The following is a 20,210-nucleotide window of genomic DNA, read 5'->3' on the forward strand; positions in this document are numbered from 1 at the left end:
GAGCTTGCCTATTGGTTTTCTTGCGCAATGATCGCTTCCTCCAGCTAGAATTGTAGACATTGCTATGTTTTTCCCTGATCGCTCTCTATCACCTGAACATACATGGCACATGCCAGGCATTTGATACACATTAGTTGAAAGAATGAATGAGTGGAATGTAAGCTTAAGAGCAGTGCTTTACAAACTTGAGGAAGACGCTAGAGATTTTGTTCAATTCTGTTAAAATCCAGATTCTGATTCAGTAGGTTGGGTGCTGGCCTGAGAGTACGCATTCCTAGGAAGCTCCCAGTGACTGATGCTGCTGACCTGTGGGTGATGCTTTAAGAGGCAATAGCCTTCTCGGTGATGATAGAAATATTCTATCTGTGCATCGTCCAATATGGTAAGCCAGTGGCCACATGTGACCACTAATTACCTGAAATGTGGCTAGCATAAGGAATTGAATTTAAAATTTTAATTCTACCTAATTTAAGTTTAAATAACCTACATGTGGCAAATGGCTACTATATGGGACAGCACAGCTCTAGGGAAGTGGTTCTCAATCTTGGCTGCCCATGAGAATCACCAGAATCACATTTCAAAATACAGATGCCCAGGACCCACTCCAGACCAGTTAAAGCAGAATCTCTGGATTTGGGTCTTACAGCATTGGTTTTTGTTGTTGTTGTTTTAAACCACCTCCCTTCCCTGCCACATTATTCCAGAGAACATCCAGAGTTGAGAACCTTCCTTAGAGTTCTCAGATCAGTCACTCTTTCCTTTGCTCATTTAATCCTTGCCACAGCCTAGATGGCAGATAAGACAAGTGTGACTAAATATCATCAATCCCGTTTTCCTGGGAGTAGCTGAGGTTCAGGAAGATGAAAGGATTTGACCAAGGCAATAGGTTGGTAACTGATGGAGTCAGGACCCATGAAGCCCTTGCTTTTCACTGTCACCCTTGCCTCAAATTCTCTGTGGAAAAGAGGCAAACATTTATCCATCAGTTACCTTTGTGAAAAGAGGCACACGTGTGTCCTTCAAATAGACAGTCAGGCCAGCCCATCCTTTCTCCATAGCTGCCAGTAACCTCCATCACCTTTGATGCCTCCTTTCCAGGGCCTTGTCGGGCCATCATTACTCAGGGAGGTAGGCTGATCAGAGTCCTCACCCTGTTTTCATCATTGATCAATGAAAGAATTGGTCTCTCTCTACCAGAGAGGAAGGAAATCTAACTCTGAATGAAAAAGGGCACCTCACCATGGAAATCCCCACTTGCAGGGTGGGACCTCAAGGAAAACAGACCTGCCCCTTCCTGCCACATGTGCCCATAGGTGCAGACTGAGTGGTTTCAGAGAAAGGAGTCAACAGTGACAACACAGATGACCCAGGAACATCTCTTGAAGAGTTTATAGACCTTGCCGGGGTATCTTTTGGCAAGGCTGGGATACCACTAGTGGGGGCTACCTGGGGAGGGTGCTTTAGAGGATCCATGGGAAAATTTTTAAATGTTTACTATATTATATATAATATTTATATATAAATAAATATTTATATATTTAATATATATTGAGAAAAATGTGGTTCATTAAATTATGATTTCCTAGATATCTCTGACATAGTTCCTAACAAAATTAATTTATTTAAGAGAAAAGGGAGCACATTTAAAGCAAAATGTTAAGGAAATAATAAGACAAGCAGGACTTGAATACACGGTCAATGCAGTGATGATGGCCTGAGTATACCCCAAGGATACAGGGGGAGTATGTAGACAGTATCTTTTACATGGAAGGTCAGAGGTGGAAGGGAAGGCTTTTATGAAACATTCTTATCAGTAGCATGCCTTTCAATAATAAAGAAATACTGTTGCTGACAAGAAATCCATTGTCTTGGAATAATGGCCAGGAATGAAAACACAGCCTCAAGCCCTCATGGGCCTGCAGTGAGGGCCAGCTGAGAGAAAGGACTAGCTGCTTCGGCAACCCCAACAAGCCTTCAGGAGACCACACTCAGTTCTGTTACAGACTTGCCATGCTCCTTCGAGCCCGGTGTCCAAGATCAGGTCCTAGTGCAGGCGAGAGAGCCTGGTCCCAGCTGTCCAGAGACAGAATCTCCTCAGTCTCACCAGCCCCTGCCTGGAGCTTGGGTCGATTAAGCTCACAGTGGTTACCACCTAACAAGGCACACCCGTATCTACAGGGCCAAACTCACGTACAATCAATTCACATCTTTATCAATGGGACCCAGTTCCCTGGGGTCTGGAGGATCTTGGACCCTGGGATGGGGAAAGGATGTGTGCTCAGTGTAATGAGCTGACAGGCCCCCTCTGACAATGAAAGGAGATTGGATCTGCTTTTTAGGAATTAGAGTTGCTATCTTTAAAATGTCCCACCATGGGGAGAAGTATGAATGGGTGGAGCACAGAGGATTTTTAGGGCAGTGAAAATAATCAGCATGATACTGTACTGGTGGATACAGGTCATTATACGTTTGTCCCTAGTGTAAACTATGGACCCTGGGTGAGTATGAAGTGTCCATATGTTTGCATCAATGGTAACCAGTGCTACTCTGGTAGGGGATGTTGATAAATGGGGGGGGGGGGGGGCTCTGGATGTGTGAGGGCAGGGAGTATGTTGGAAATCTGCACTTTCTTCTTAATTTTGCTATGAACCTAAAACTGCTCTAAAAAAATAAAGTCTTAGGGGCACCTGGGCAGCTCAGTTGTTTAAGCATCCAACTCTTGGTTTCAGCTCAGATCATGATCTCGAAGTTGAGCCCCATGTTAGGCTCTGTGCTCAGTGTGGAGTCTGCTTCTGATTCTCTCTCTTTTTTCCCTTTCACTCACACTCTCTCTCTCTAATAAAGAAACAAAATCTTAAAAAAAAAAAAAAGAAAGAAAAGAAAAGAAAAGAAAGAAAGAAAAAGATCTTAAAAAAAAAAGTCCCAAGAAAATTTGTGAACACCAAAATCCAATCAAAGTAACCTGGAGGCCAGGCTGGGGAGGGCAACTTCAGGAAGACCCAACTTGATTGTGGGTATAACTGATGCAGCTAAAAGTGTTTATATTTTCTGGGGTTTCTTTTGAGGCTATAAAGCTGAGGCCCAGGCCAAGGAGTCTCTGTGGGGGTGCCCAGCGGGCCCCTCCCAGACACTAGCCAGCTGACACAAGGAGCCATCACTATGGGCTGCCACAGGATATACCTGGGACACCCCGAAGCTGCTAATCCTAGCATCAACACTGTGCTTTTCCTTGAAGGATTTCCTTTCCTGTGAGAAAATTGGTATTGACTAATATTAACACATAATTGCAAATTGTTGACATCAATGCTTGTTGGGTGTGTGCCTTCCTAGGCATTTTCATATGTATGTCTAAAAAAAACACCCAAAATGGGATTCTGTTTTATGTACTATTTTTTCTTTCTCACTTACTATGTGATAGAAATCTTGCCATGTCAGAATAGGTAGCTCTATATTATTTTTTTAAATGCTACATAGAATGCAGCATACTTTTTAAAAGCTGGTTAAGGAAAATTGAACAATTCTCCTTTCTACTCACATACATTTTATAATTTTTCAACAATGAAGATATATTACTTCTGTAAAAAAAGAGATCACAGTCTTTTTTTTTTTAAGATTTTATTTATTCACTTGACACAGAGAGCGAGAGTACAAGCAGGGGGAGCAGCAGAGGGAGAGGGAGAAGCAGATGCTCCACCAAGCAGGGAGCCCAATGCGGGGCTCCATCCCAGGACCCCAGGATCATGACCTGAGCCAAGGGCAGACACCCAACCGACTGAGCCACTCAGGCGCCCAAGATCACACTCTTTTTTACAAATAGTACTGAAAAGACAAGTTAGCAATACTTTAAAAGTGAACAGAGCTAGTTTCATTTTTGTTATTTTCCAGCTCTTGTTCCCATACAAGACCTAGAACAAATATTTTTACCTAGTGACAGCCATGATGAAATACTCTTTTAGCACATTATCTGAAACATTCATACATGTTTCTACAGAGCTTCCTCAAAGGCTTGTATCGAGGAGTGTTGGGCATGGGGGTGGTGGATGGTATTGGGCTATTCCATAGGGCTGTGTCTAGAGCAGATCCCCAGGGACAAAGCCCTTAGAGTTTCATGAAATCTCAGGACCTTTTCTCACAGTTATATTTTCAAGTGTATAAAATAAGGTATATGGGATTACCAAAGAAATCAATTCCACTGAAATACAATTATCAAAACACAATAGCATGATTTGAAAACATCTGTGATTTCTACTGGTGACAAGTCTCAGTCAGCTTCATCAATGCAGCTGATACGCTGCATAATTCTATAATTGAAGGAAATGCTACCTTTCATTTTCTGTTAGAGAAATTATTTCCAAATCTCTTTCCCTTTTCATTTTTTTTCTATCCCTTCTCCCCAAACCACCAGCCTCTCTGGCTCCCATGACTATGCAATCATTTTGAATTCATTTGGAGCTTTATCCCATCTCTAGCCATCAGCTAAGCCCCAGCCACTTCCACTCCCTGGTCATCCTCTGCTCATATACAGAAAGAAGCTTGTCTTCCAATTCAGCACACCTCATATTTGTACTAGATTTAACATGCACATCCCTTCCTCTTCCTTCCTGACAGTTAGGAAGTCGTCTAACAAGTCTAGTCAGTTCTGAACGAAGGAAGCTGGATAATCCGCCTACTTATTGGAGGCTGCCTAATCCAAAGAGACGTTTTTCATCACTGAAGTTATTTTCCAGGACTCTGCAAATCCAGAGGATCAGTCTCCTTCCTTCACACAAGCATCGGCACTGGATTCATTTCTGAAATCACCGGCACCAAACAGGCTCTGGTTCTTGGCCCAGGTTACAGAAATGATCTGCAATTGTACCCTTTTCCTTCCACCAATAATTATAACATATTGCAATTGTGTATCACCTTATGTGGAGGTAATACAGAGTGCTATCATCCCAGAGGCAGAATGTGGACCTGGAATTCTGGATTTCAAACCCAATGTTCGTTCTATGATTCAGTTATTATTATTTCTGTTATAAAACAATAAACTTGGGGTGCCTCGGGTGGCTCAGTTGGTTAAGCATCTGACTCTTGATTTTGGCTCATGTCATAATCTCCGGGTTGTAGGATTGATTCCCTGCTCAGTGGGGAATCTGCTTGAGATTCTCCCCCTTTGCCCCCCCCCCCACTCATGCCCTCTCTTAAATAAATAAATCTTTAAAAAACCTAATAAACTTGTGTTCTCTTTAGCTAAACATAATTATGTCATGCTTTCCTTTAATATTATTTGAAAATTTAAAATACTTAAAATATTGTGGCTAAAACAAACTAAAACAATGGGAATTTTTAAAAAATAAATACTCTATTTTATTTTTTAAAATACCACTCTTGGGGACCTGGGTGGCTCAGTGGGTTAAGCGTCTGCCTTTGGCTCAGGTCATGATCCTAGAGTGCCAAGATTGAGCCCTGTATCAGGCTCCCTGCTCAGTGAGGAGTCCGCTTCTCCCTCTGCCCCTCACCCCACTTGTACTCTCTCTCTCTCTTGCTCACTCTTTCTCTGTCTCTCAAATAAATAAATAAAATCTTTAAGAAAATAAAAATAAAATACCACTCCTATTTCTACTCATTCATACTCTTATACTACTCGCTTTCATTGTCACACTCGTGCTGCTCCACGGAGATATGATTCCTCCCCTATCAGTGCTACATTAAATGGTCACATTTAGCCAGATAGAAAATTTTAATCAAATATTTCTCTAAGTTATTTTAAAAATTAAAAACATATTTAAATGCCAAAAAGTTTGGCTTCATTGGTTGTAAGCAACAGAAACCAACTTACAGAAAGAAAGAAAGAAAGAAAGAAAGAAAGAAAGAAAGAAAGAAAGAAAAGAAATTTTTAAGAAAAATATAGAGTAGCTCACAGAAGCCAAGAAAACTTGAAGATCCAGACTTTGGAATGGGCAGGAACCAGGATAGCTCCTGGGATTTAATCAGCAGGAATTAATGGGAAATCCCTTTAGGGCAGAGATCAGCAAACGTTTTCTGCAAAGGTCCAGATAGAGAATATTTTAGGCTTTATAGTACAGTCTCTATGATAACCACTCAATTTTGTCATGGTAGCATGAAATTCATAAACAACAAACAAACAAATGATTTTGTCTGTGTCCCAGTAAAAAAATTTTTTATGAATATTGCCAGAGGGCTGGATTTGGTCCATGGTCATAGTTTGCTACACCCCTGCTTTAGGGTATATTTTAGGTATGGATCTGCTCTATTTTCAGTCTTCACATCACTTACTCAATATTCAAATTCAAGAGAGAGAACATCTGGTTGGCAGAACTTGGGTCACTTGCTCATTCTTTGGCTAGAGGAGAGTGGAGTGCCTTCACTGGCCAGACTTTGTCCAATTGGAGGGGTGATTTCCCAAACCAAAATTAAGAACAGCTACCAAAAGAAGGGTGAATGCCTGCAGGTGAAGCTGAAACAATAGATGTCCGCTTTGTCATCTTGTTAGTTTCTACCACCTTACTCTCCAGAGTAAAGCATCAAAGGAACCCAGAATACAGTTCAATTGACACTGAATGAGTTTTGTGTGCCAGGATCCCATTGCTCCCAGTGTGATGCTTAGAACTGAAATATAAAAACTATCAACTGGGGGGGGGGAGACTTGCCTGGCTCAGTTGGTACAGCATGTGATTCTTGGGGTTGTGAGCTCAAGCCCCAATGTTGGGTGTAGGACTTACTCAAACAACAACAACAACAACAACAACAACAACAACAACAAGACTGTCAACTGAATAATAAAGACTCCTCAAATTTAGTCCTTCATTTTATAAAGGAAGAAACCGTGGGCATGAGAGGACCTGGTTGTTCCCTGTATTGTGAGCACTAAGGAGGCAGTGAATGTCATGTGTCCTTGCTGTTAAAGTTAGTTCAAGAAAGGGACCAGATGAAAATTTCATTTTAAGTTTCTGACTTTCAGTCCAGGCCTCTCTCCATTGTATTGTTAAATTTAGTCTAATTAAGCCTGAGGGCTTGATATCTTCAATGCAAATAACCCTTTTTCCTCTTTCTTCCAACCAGCCAGTCACCTGGCATTTTTGTCCTAATGGATTCGGTAACTGTCTCACACACCTCCTCTGAGCAGGCACAGCTTTGGTGGTAGGATCTGATAAAAACATCTCATGCTCCCTCCCCAGTGATGTATATCTTACTAGTCAATTACAGAGCTCAAGTTAGAATGGTCACTGACTAAGGACAACAGCCCTCTTACATTCTAGCAAGTCATACCTGGGGAGCCTGTTCTGTTTCTTTATTTTAGAAGCAAAGTATTCCTAATCTTAAGTGTCCTGGAGTCATCCTACCTTTTGTTTCTGTCTAGTCTTATTTTGACCCCAACCCCCACTTCTCTCCCAACACCTTCCCCTTGTTGGCATTGGGAGGGGGGCTCTTTGATCTTGGCTCATGTGGAAACCAGAGGAAATCCTAGATTAGGCTCTGATGGACAAAGAATGTCTACAAGCCCCAGGGTGGGGGGAGGGAGCACTCAACTGGAATGAGAGAAGACCATGGATTTTATGTATATAAGAAAAAAATGCATTTTGTGATGCATCTATAAAAGCTGAGCTAATCAATGTAGGTATTGAGTGTGTGGTTTTGATGGAGGAAAAAAAAACACACACTGCACACAGTAATAAGGTTAAGAGTAACCAAACATCCTAGTTTTCTCAGGACTGAAGGATCTTCCAAGACTTAGGACTTTCAGTGATAAAACTAGGGAAATCCCAGGCAAACAAGTATGAGTTGGTTACTCTATGGGTAAACAACAATAACAACAATTTACTATGCATAAGGCACTGGTCTAAGCACTTTACATTCGTTTACTTCTCAACCAACTCAATGAGACAGGTACTATATTTATTTCTGTTTTATAAATGAGGAAATCGAGGATCAGATAAGGCAAGTAACTCACCTAAGGTCACACAGCTAAGTGTGGAACTGAGATTGAAACCCAGGTCTACCTGACCCCCAATCTATGTTCTTAGCTACCATAATAATTTTTTTCCTTCAAATACTTACAAAAGTAAACATATATTAGCCTTTCAGGGATTATTATGTTGAATTAGGAGGCTCTGGACAAGCCACATCTCTTTATGACCACTCATCAAACTAGAAAAACGTTTAGAAAAAAGATTTTAAGATTTTATTTATTTAGTAGAGAGAGAGAGAGAGAGAGCATGCAAGCGCATGCACGAGTTGGGGGGAGGGGCAAAGAGAGAGGGAGAAGCAGACTCCCCACTAAGCAGGGAGCCCAACATGAGGCTCAATCCCAGGACCTTGGGATCATGACCTGAGCCAAAGGCAGATGCTTAAAGAACTGAGCCACCCAGGCACCCCAGAGAAAAATTTTTTGACACATTATGCTTTAACAATTCTTTTGTTAATTATTTTTTTAAAAATTTATTTATTTTAAAATATATAAATATAATGAGACACAGAGAGAGAGGCAGAGACATAGGCAGAGGGAGAAGCAGGCTCCCTGCAAGGAGCCTGAGGCGGGACTCAATCCCAGGACCCCCCCGGGATCACGCCATGAGACAAAGGCAGATGCTCAACCGCTGAGCCACCCAGGTGCCCCTGCTTTAACAATTCTTGTAAATGAAAGAAAATGTTCAGAAATAGACACAAACACATATAGGAACTTACTATAAAGATAGAACTTCTAATCAGTGAGAGAAAAGGTGAATTATTCAATAACAATCCTGGGACCGTTAGGCAGCTATCTGGAAAACAAATAAAACTGGATCCCTATTTCACACTTTATACTAAACTAAATTTCAAATGGAGTAAAGGTTTATGTGAAGGAATGAAATCAAAGAAAGACCTGTAGGATGTATGGGAATGGAGATCTTTCTGAGTGTGATAAAGAATTTAGAAACCATAAAAAAAAAAACAGACAAATTCAATTACATTTAAAAAATACTCTGCGTGGCAAAACAGAGTTCAAAAGTTAAAACCAACCAAGAGAAATATTTTCAATGCCTCACAAACCAAGAACAAATTTCCTCAACAGATAAAGTGTTTGTACAAATCATAAGAAAAAAATTAATGAAGATATATCAATAAAGATATAATGAAGACAGTCTACAGAACAGACTTCCAGATAGTCAGTGAAAGATACTCAGTTTCACTGATAATAAGAGAAAGAAAATCAAGGGTACAATGAAGACTGTGTGCCACCTATAGGACCAGCAAAGACCCCAAAATCTGATGAAAATCTGTATTGGTGAGAGTGTATCTTGGTACAATCTTTTTAGAGGGCAACTGGTAAGATCTATCACAATTAAAACAAACCATATCTTTGATTTGACAAGTCCACAGATTAACTCACACGTGTAAAAAGATGATCTGCAAAGGTTTTTGGTCATTGAAAGCAACTTATATATCCATCAAAGGGAACTAGTTAAATGATGTGTTGCATATACAGAGCAGAATATTGTGTGGCCATGGAAAAGAATTATGTATGATTAGGAATGATCTGCAAGATACACTGTTAAGAAAACAAAAACTGCAGAGCAATGTGTAAAGAATACTACTGTTTTATGTATATGTTTTGAATGAGGGCAGATAACATATTGTGTGTATATATATATATATATGTTTGTGAATGAATGGAGTCTCTGGAATGATATACAAGAAATGATTAAGAGAGATGTTCCTTCCCTAGAGACTTACTTTTACTTCTTAAATTTTAAAAAAGATTTTTATTTATTTATTTGAGAAAGACAGAGATAGAGCAGGAGTGGAGAGGAGGAGAGGAGCAGAGGGAGAGGGAAAGGGACAAGATGACCCCCTGCTGAGTGCAGAGCCTGAGGCAGAGTTCAATTCCAGGACCCCGAAATCATGACCTGAGCTGAAGCCAAATGCTTAACCAACAGAGTCACCCAGGGGTCCCGAGGCTTACTTTTATATCTCTTAAAATTTTTAACATTTTAATGTCTTATCTAATGTCTTTTAAATATAAGTAAGACCCAGGGCTGGCTTCATAGGGGTACAACCTGTGCACTTGCAAAGGGCCCTGCACTTGATTTAATGTTCTGATGCTCCCATCTTGAAATTAAAATTTGAATAATTTTTGAGTGAGGAGCTCTTCACTTTCATCTTAACTGTGCTGTGTAAATTATTTAGCCCATCCTGGAGAGACCTTTGGTTTACAAGTGCTACCTGAAGCAACTCAAAGACACTTTCATTTTTGTGCAGGCACTAATGCCCATCATTAAACAATAAATATCCAAATAAATCTTTGCAACTGCAGTGCAAACGACCAAAATCATCGGTATTTTCCTGATCACTAAGGAATACCCACTCTCAAATGATGAGGTTCACTCTGCTCCAATTGGAAACACATTTACAGCTCTACAAAGACTACCTAATATTTCAGCTTTTTGTGAAAGAAGGGTTTGCACAACAAAACTCTCATGTGGTTTCTGCCTGCCAAGCAGACTAACCAAAATTAAGATTCTGTTAAAACGTGTATGCATGAAATAATTTGCTTTTAAGAATTCTGGTATGAGGGCAGCCCCGGTGGCTCAGCGGTTTAGCGCCACCTTTGGTCCAGGGCGTGATCCTGGAGACCAGAGTCCCATGTCAGGCTTCCTGCATGGAGCCTGCTTCTCCCTCTGCCCGTGTCTCTGCCTCTCTCTCTCTCTCTCTCTCTCTCTCTCTCTCTCTGTATCTCATGAATAAATAAATAAAATCTTAAAAAAAAAAAAAAGAATTCTGGTATAATAACCTCCAGAGGCAAACAAACACAACAGGACTAGCTCCTTACCTGGCCAGCCTTGCAGTGTTTGCCCATCTCATGTCTAAATAATCTCTTCAGTTTATGCCATTTCAGTGAAGGATGTTAGCCACAAGTGAACGAATTACAAATATATTTTATTGTAGGACTAGAATAAGTGTCAGAAGCCCTACAGCAAAATGAAACAAGAGCAACACTCTAAGGAAATGGAGGGGATACAATGTGGTTAGGACAACAGTGATGTGCATTCAGTTTCTCAGCTGGAAAGTAGGTAAAATATTACCTACTTCACCAAACCATGCCAAGGATTAAATGAGATAATGGATGTGAACGTGCTTTGCAAATTGCTAATTATAAGGTAACATCATCCATATTATTATGTGAGAATATTGAGTGGGTATTTGTGATTTTACTGCCTGTCCCGTTTTGAATGGGAAAGGGCAGCCACATTTCATACCCACTAAAAAGCCTCTTTTCCCCCTAAGTACAAGACTAATACAAGGCCTCACAGTGTAAAATAAATACAACAACCTAGAAGTAAATAGGATGACAAGTGAAAGTTCCCCTTTTTACCTTCTGCCACAAACCCTACTCCTCTGTTAGTATGAATTCTTCTAGGAGATTTTTTTTAATGCATCTGAATAATAAAAATAAACCCACTAGAATTCTATAAGATGTATCACAACCTTCTCTCCTACCTTACAGAATGTCACTGCTTCTCATGGGATAAGAGCCTCACCACTAAATTCTTTGTAGAAGCAGAGATGCCTCTAACTCCTAACCCTACGCATTAATTAAGCTCAGTAAGTTGTAACAGTTTCCTGGCCCTTGAGAATATTCACAGCCATATAAAAAGGAGACCCTGCCATTAAGTGTTAGAATCATTTTAAAAATCACTTTGCATTTATCAACTCTCCAAATTTTTACAAAGATCCTATTAGGTAGGATTATTAGTCCCATTTTAAGGATGACAAATCTGAAGCACAGAAATGTCCAGTGGTTTCTCACACACACCCAGTAAGTGGCAGTCTCTACTTTAAAGCTAATCCTAATGCAGGGATTTTGGGAAACATGAACGTAGCCACAGGCACTGAATGCCAATGTTTCTCTAAGGCTACCAGCATCAAAATCCCCAGCGACTTAAAAAAGACAGATTCCAAGATGCCTAAGTTGCTCCACTGGTTGAATGTCTGACTTTTGATCTCAGCGTCATGAGTTCATGTTCTGCATTGGGCTCCACACTGGGCATGGAGCCTACATTAAAAAAAAAGAAAAAGAAAAAGAAAAAGGCAGATTCCTGGGCTTCAATCCAGACCTATGGAATCAGTACTGTGAAACCCTACACTTTAATACTTTATTAAAGGGGATCCCTGGGTGGCTCAGCGGTTTAGCCTGCCTTTGGGACAGGGTGTGGTCCTGGAGTCCCGGGATCGAGTTCCGCGCAACGGGCTCCTGGCATGGAGCCTGCTTCTCCCTCTGCCTGTGTCTCTGCCTCACTCTCTCTCTGTCTCTCTCTCTGTCTCTCATGAATAAATTAAATTAAAAAAATACTTTATTAAAGACATTTTTTTCATTGTGCTAGCTGAAATATACATAACATAAAAACTTACCATTTTGACTGTTTCCAAGTGTATAGCAGTGGAATGAAGTATGCTCACAATAATGTGAATTCACACTATTGTAAATGTACTTAATTATCAGTACCATTCATCTCTAGAACCTTTTCATCATCCCAAACTAAAACCTTGTACCCATTAAACAACTCCCATTGCCCCTCCCACAGTCCCTTATAACCACCATTCTACTTTCTGTTTCTATGAATTTACCTGTTCTACATATCTCTATGATTGGAATGATACAATATTTGTCCTTTTGTGACTGGTTTATTTCACTCAGCATAATATCTGCAAGGTTCATCAATGTTGTAGTATATGTCATAATTTCATTCTCTTTAAGGTAGAATAATACTCCTCTGTATGTATAGATCACATTCTGTTTATCCGTTCATCCATCAATAGACACTTGGGTTGCTTCCACCTTTTGGCTACTGTGAATAATGCTGCTGTGAACATGGATATATAAATATCTCTTCAAGATCCTGCTTTCACTTCTGTGGGGGTGTATACCCAGAAATGGACTTGCTGGATCAAATGATAATTCTATGTTTATTTTTTTAAAGGAACCATCATAACTGTTTTCTTCAGCAACTGAACCATTTTGCATCCCTACCAGCAATGTACAGCCGTTCTAATCTCTCTACATACCCTCCACCACTTGTTATTTTCCTGTTTTTTTTTTTCATTTCAGCGTTATAATAGTCATCCTAAGAGGTGTGAAGTTGTGGAATCTGCACTTTAAACATGATCCTCCACATGATTCTCACTCAAACTAAAGTCTGAGAATTGCTAGTCTTTAGAAACTTAGCATCAGAAAGAGAAGGGGCAGTGAACTTTCTAAGTCTAAGAAGCAAAGCAGGGATTTGGCTACAAGTGATATCATCAATAGTAAATTGATTGGGAAAGCTTGACCATCTCCCAAGTGTAAAAAAAATTTTTAAAGGAATAGTCTTAAACTACCAGCTAAGGAATAAGTAGGTTGAAGAGAAACAGGGAGATAGTTTCTGACCTTCTACCCTGAACTGGGTCAAAGCAAAGAAGAAAAGTCCTTCAAACCAAAGAGTACTCCACAGCAGCCTTGAGTAGAACTTGGAAATAACATACAACATTTACCCACCCAGTCCACGAAGGGGAAAAAAGTTCCTTTCTGGCAATGTCTGGCTGGGTAAGTATAGTGAGGCCGTGCCACCACAGAGAGGGAAACTAATGTCATCCATGATAGGACAAGAGGCAAGGGAAGAGACTCATAAAAGGGTGGAACGGTGAGCCTGTGACCTTGGGTTTCCAAACTTCAACTCAAAGCTTCCTTAATTCTTAGGTGCATATATAATTTTTGGGTGGAAAAATGCACTGGTTAACAAGTAGGACCCAGGCTTTCAAGTGATGAAATTATGCCCCCTAGTGGTTGTTCTCTAGGACGTTCGCATCATTAAAGATTTGCACATGGAGGTTGCCCACAAGGAATGCAAGGCAGTGGAGATAAGAGTTTTAACTTAATTCATTATAGTTGGCTGGAATGGGGACAATTTTGAAAATATTCCCCTCAAGCCTACTTCAAGGTAATCTGGATCCTGGCAGTACCTTCTGTGATGGAGAGTGACATTAGTTACATTTCCAGTACTTCCATATCAGACTGGGCTCCTCTGCACTACAATGAAAGGCAGGTTTGTTATTGTTGTTATTATTATCCCTATTCTCAGGTAAAGGGTAAAAGAACAGATGCTTAGAGAGATTGCATGACGTTTCCAAGGCCACTTGGAATGGGGCTCCACTTTCAAGCCACAGCTCCTCTCAACATGTAAGCACATAAGAACATATGGAAAAAAAATAGTAAGATCATTAGAAGGAAATTCCATATCTCCTTACTTGAGTTCTCTACCATGGCAAGGGAGAAGCCGAGACATACAATTTTATGTACTTTTTGTACCAACAAAGAATAAAATTATAAAGAAAAAATAAGAGGAAATAAAAATTATTCATAATCCCACCACAGAGCTATTCACTATTTGCATTTTGGTGATTATTACCTAAGACTTCTTACCTGCATGTATATAGCAGTAAAGAAACAAGAGTCTTCTGTTGTTGTTGTTCACTGAGGCATTGTCTTCATATGTATGCATTATTTCCCTATAAAAGAATCCCAGGAGGGGTGCCTGGGTGATTCAATTGGTTAAGTGTTGGTCTTTAGCTCAGATCATGATCTCTGAGTCCTGGGATCAAGTCCTGCATTGAGCCCCACATTGAGCTCTGCACTGGGCTTCCTGCTCAGGAAGGAGTCTGCTTCTCTCTCTCTTTCCCTTTGTCTCTCCCTACTGCTCATTTTTCTCTCAAATCAATTAATAAAATCTTAAATAAAAAAAGAAAAGAAAAGGAATCCCAGGATTTTCTGTCCTGTGTGTTTTAGTGTTGCTTCCTCTTGGTCTATGATGCCAGCTGAGTCATTAGCACAATGAAACCAAACTGATGGGACAAGAGCAGATTGTTCTGTCATTTCTCTAGATCCCTGAATTGCATACAAATCTGGGGGCGATAACTCCACACTTGTTTAACCTGACTGCGGGTTCACAGCAATTGCCCTAGCTCTGTGATGATTAATGGTTTCACACTGACCATGCTTCAGCATCAGTTAGAAATGCCTTTGGGGATCCCTAGGTGGCGCAGCGGTTTGGCGCCTGCCTTTGGCCCAGGGCGCGATCCTGGAGATCCGGGATCGAATCTCACATCGGGTTCCCAGTGCATGAAGCCTGCTTCTCCCTCTGCCTGTGTCTCTGCCTCTCTCTCTCTCTCTCTGTGACTATCATAAATAAATAAAAATTAAAAAAAAAAAGAAAGAAATGCCTTTGGAGCACAGCCTAAATAAGAGCCTGCCGTTCGCCTCTCTTCTCAGCAGCATTGATGCCTTTGAGAGGACAGCGTTGGCCAGGATGTTCATGTGTGCCATTATGGTGGCATGGAAAGATGATGGAAAGAGCATGACAGTTTTGATAACCTACTTGTCCCCTTCCCATACCACAGCATTCTTTCTAAGTGCTGTTGCCTTAAGCTTTTTTTTAAGTAGGTTTATTCACAATGGTCAAACACTGGAAAGAAGCCAAATATCCAGATGTCCACCAAACAGTTGAATGAATAATTTGTATATATACATATATATATTACATAAGATAAAATTTAGTGTTTACTCTTTCAGCCACTTTGAGTGCACAATTCATTGGCATTAAGTACATTCACACTGTCATGCCACCATCACCCCCATTCATCTCTACATCTTTTTCATCATCCCAAACTGTAACTCTGTACCCATTAACCACTAATGTCTATTCTCTCTTCCCCCAGCCCTTGGTAACCATTATTCTATTTTCTTTCCCTATGAATATGACTTATTCTCGGTATCTCACACAAACAGTATTAGTCTTTCTTTGACCAACTGATTGCACTGACCATAATATCTTTAAGGGTCATCTATGTTGTAGCTTGTGTCAGTACTTCATTCCTTTTAGGGTGGAATTATATTCCATCATATGTACATACCATGTTTCGTGTATCCATTCACCCACTAATGGACAATTTGGGTTGTGCCTTTAACTTTTCAAGTTTCTTTTTCTTGCCACTAGTGTAATTACAAAGCCATTAAAACATCAAGGAGTGATCTGTGCCTCATTTGTAAGCCTGGCATGTGGTGGTGGAAAGCTGACAGTAAGTGAATGCTTTGAGAAAGTTACCCCAGGTTCTTGAATCTTTACTGAAGGCTGAAAGAATTCTATCTTAGAAAGTGCCTACTGGGCACCACTGGAAAAAGCATCAGAAGTAAACCGAAGAGTGTTTTGTCAATCTATTGCATGCATCAGTGCATGTTGCATGAAGTTCTGACCTTGAGACCTCAATGAAACATGCATGAGTTGAAAGAGTCCTGAGAAGGAGAGGGGGCAAGGGCGGCGGACCGCAGTTCTAGGAAGGTGCAAGTATTAGGCAGGAAGCATCAGGCTTGAGTATTAGGAGAAAGCCCTATGGAAAAGCTTTTCAAGTCAGCTAGAGTGATTTAGAACAAACACAAGTATACAATGGGTAATAAAAATGTAGTGGTAGTTACCTGAAAAGGCAGTTGGGGTTAAACTATAACCAGGTACTCGTTTGTATCTGCAGCATGAATAGATAAAGAAGTTTAAATGAGTCCAGGCCCATAATAAATCATCACCCCACCACGTATTCTTCATTGTAAAGAGTGCTTACCTCCTCATTATTTCATTTGATTTGGTCCTAGTAACAAGTAAGTGAGTCAGGCAGGGAGGGGATCACTCTCCTGACTGAGCAGAGCAGGAAACCAAGGCCCAGAGAGGTGACAGGATTTGTGGCATTATGGAAAGAACAGAGTTGGGCTCAGAGGTGAGAGTTGTCTGGGCTCTGCTACCTATAGCTTCTGTGGTGCTCTGGTACAGAGAATTAGGGAGCAGATCCCTAACCTTTAGTGTCTGATGCAGCACAGAATAATCTATCCTTCTACTGGGTGTTCCTAGAGGCCACCTCAGAGAAGCTCAATCGATGGCCTTCGGCCCAGCCTGGACTGCCACTTCTCTGTCTACAATACTTCCCCCGCAGCCTCAGCAGTAAAGGTTGGCCTATGGCTGTCATCTACACTACGGAACCAGCCCTCCTTTTCCTCCTCTATAAAAGTGCTGGGTTGGACTCTCAGGGTAACCTTTAAGGCTATAATTAATCTCCCCAAGTCTAATAATCCCTCTCAAAAACAACTTAACATTTTAAAATCAGGAGATACCCTATAGTCAATGTCCAAAAAAACTTCCCTGCCATACTTCCTCTACTCCAGCCCTCTGAACTATTATCAAATAAAAGATGGCATTTTGAATGAAGGAAACCATTGAGCCCCTCTAGACATGGCAGAGAGGAAAAAGAACTGCTGGTGGGCTTCTGGCTGGGTTTTCCAAATGACTGGATCCCACCACCCTGTCATTGGTGAGATAGCTTCCCGACTGCACACCTAAGTCCCAAGGCTAGGCTGAAACCGCAATGTGTGAAAAGGGCTTGACATGAAATGCCTCAGAACATATACTTAAAAAAAAAAAAAAAAAAAAGAACATACACTTAAGAGCTGTGCAGCAGCAATCCTTAGGTACAGACACAGAGAACAAAAAACATGTCCACATAAAAGTCTGTTCCCACACATTCACCGCAATATTATTCATAACAGCTCCAAAGTGGAAACAACCCAAATCTCCACGAACTGATGAACAGATAAACAAAATGTGGTATATCCATGAGATGGAGTCTCATTCAACCATAAAAAGTAAGGAAATTCTGAGACCTACTACAGCACAAATGAGCCTTGAAAACAACACACGAAGTGAAGGAAGTCAGTCACAGAAGAGCACATGCTACAAGATTCCAGAACAGGAAGACCCACAGAGATAGAAAGTAGATTAGTGGTTGCAGGGGTTGGGAGAAGGGAGAATGGGAGTCACTGCAAATGGGTATGAGGTCTCTTTTTTTGGGTGATTAAAAATTCTAGAATTAGGTAGCAGTGGTGATTGCATAACTCTGAGAGTATGCTAAGAATTACTGAATTTTACATTTTAAAATTGTGAATTTTATGGTATATTAATTGTATCTCAAGAGAACTTTTTAAAAAACAAAAGAGTTGTGTAAAGAACTTATAGGTTATAACTCAAAGGGGTACCTAGGTGGCTCAGTAGTTGAGCATCTGCCTTTGGCTCAGGTCATGAATCCAGGGCCCTGGGATCAAGTCTCATGTAGGGCTCCCCCGGGGAAGCCTGCTTCTCCCTCTGCCTGTGTCTCTGTCTCTTTCTGTGTGTGTCTCTCACGCATAGATGAATAAATAAATCTTTACAAAAATAACAGTAAAGTGGGGGAGGGCTTTGGCAGTTTCCCTCTTTGACTCTGGAAAGCTGATCAGGAAGCATTTCTTTGCCCAGAGGACAGAACAAATTCCTGTGAAGCCAGAGTCTCTCAGGTTCCAAAGCTGCCTGTGAGAGGACCTACAGAATCTAGAAAGATCCTACATTATATCCCAAGGCATCTGGCATCCCTAGGTCCTTCCTAAGAGAACACACTTAGTGACACATGAATCCATCCTAACATAGCTGAAGAGTTGTCATGTGACACAGGGATTGGGCTTAAGTGACTCCAGTGGACAGTCTGGACCAGTGGATGGAGCGACAAGAAGGCAGTCTGGTTGATAAGAAGAAAGACTCCCAAGGGACTGGAGCCATCTGAATATGGCATGAGTGGGCTGCATTCAAGCCAGGGCTGCAGAACCACCCCGGGGACCCTGTATATTTATGTAGTCCCCTAGCAGGGGACTGGATGTTCCACCTCTGACATCGAAAGTATCAATATGAAGGCTGAGGGAGGAAACTCAGAAAAAAGAAGCTGTGAAAAGAGAGAGTCAAGAGGGGGCTGTTGCCAGAATTTGTGACAGAGGCATCCCTGTGAGGCAGCTCCCTCTCAGTTGGAGGTGACTGTTTCCTAGCTGGTGGGCATTGAGATGAAGAAGGCATAGCTGTTAGCAGAGCCAGACTACAGACTACTGACCCTGTTTGAGGAGAAAAGTTGTTCAAAGTAAAACCCTCAAATACTATTGGAAAGTCTCATGTAGTTTACATGCTAGGTCTCTGGGTTCAGCCGGTCCTGGGCTCAAGTCCTGATCCATTATTCATCAGCTATGTGATCCTGGTCAATACATTAATTAATCTCTGTGGATTGGCTTTTACTATTTTTTTTTCTCTTTAAGGAATAATAATAGGACCTACATCATGGCTTTGTTCTGAGGTTTAAGTAAAATAAGGTAAATGAAATCCTAAGCCTTAATATTGTAAACTGACCTAAACATATTTAATTACGCACAACTTAATAGTTTGTTTTGGTAGATATTATGGGATACTGAGGGCTAGCTTCACCCTCAACAACTTCATGCAAGTTTCAGATCCAATTCCACCACATCTTGGACATTTATTAGACATACTTTTATCAGCAAGTAGACACAAAATCTGTCCTGAAAGCTAATCGCAGCTCTATCCTTTCAGGAGCTCTAACCAGACCTTGCATAATTTGTTCTAGGGAACTCCATGATCTAGAAGCAGAATTAAGTTAACCCTAAGGCTTCAGGCAAACCAAATTCTTTGACATCATAGTTGGACAGAGGACTATGTTAGAATGTAGCCTCAGGTGCCATCCAGAAAGGCAAAATGAACAGAACTAAAAAAAAAAAATTCCTTTTTCCTACCATGCAAGGGTGGAGAGCGACTGTAAACTATCTTAGTCAATGTGCAGATCTTCCATACCTGATTTTAATGATGAAAACTCATTTCTACCTGGGTTTATTAACAAGCCACATTTTTCTCCCAGTGAACACCCATCTAATATACTTATTGAGCTAATTACAATGCTCCAGTACTAATGGGAGAGATTATTGGCTGATGTCCTCACAGCAGCAGTGAGTATTTGATCAAAAACTAGCCACTTCCTCTTGTATAGTTTCCATTAAGACACTGACCTTCCCTAGAGTGCAGTTTAAATGAGCACATAAATACTAATCACATTGCAGACCATGGACATCTGAGAGCTGAGTGCATTTCTCCAGTGCCCTGGTATTTCTAAAATAGAGACTTGTTGGGACACCTGGGTGGCTCAGTGGTTGAGCATCTGCCTTTGGCCCAGGGTGTGATCCCGGAATCCCGGAATCGAGTCCCACAATGGGCTCCCTGCAGGAAGCCTGCTTTTCCCTCTGCCTGTGTCTCTGCCTCTCTCTGTGTCTCTCATGAGTAAATAAATAGAACCTT

General features: G+C 40.9%; 1 long non-coding RNA gene across 1 annotated transcript in view; it reads right to left on the minus strand.

Moving 5' to 3' along the window:
* Positions 1–20,210, minus strand: part of LOC140620582 (uncharacterized) — a 51,958-nt gene that overhangs the window by 17,275 nt on the left and 14,473 nt on the right. The window contains exon 2 of the long non-coding RNA XR_012020328.1: positions 16,487–16,533. This is a non-coding gene — a long non-coding RNA (uncharacterized lncRNA). The remainder of the gene's footprint in view (positions 1–16,486; positions 16,534–20,210) is intronic.

Source organism: Canis lupus, chromosome 29 (assembly GCF_048164855.1).
Source record: "Canis lupus baileyi chromosome 29, mCanLup2.hap1, whole genome shotgun sequence".
NCBI lineage: Eukaryota > Metazoa > Chordata > Mammalia > Carnivora > Canidae > Canis > Canis lupus.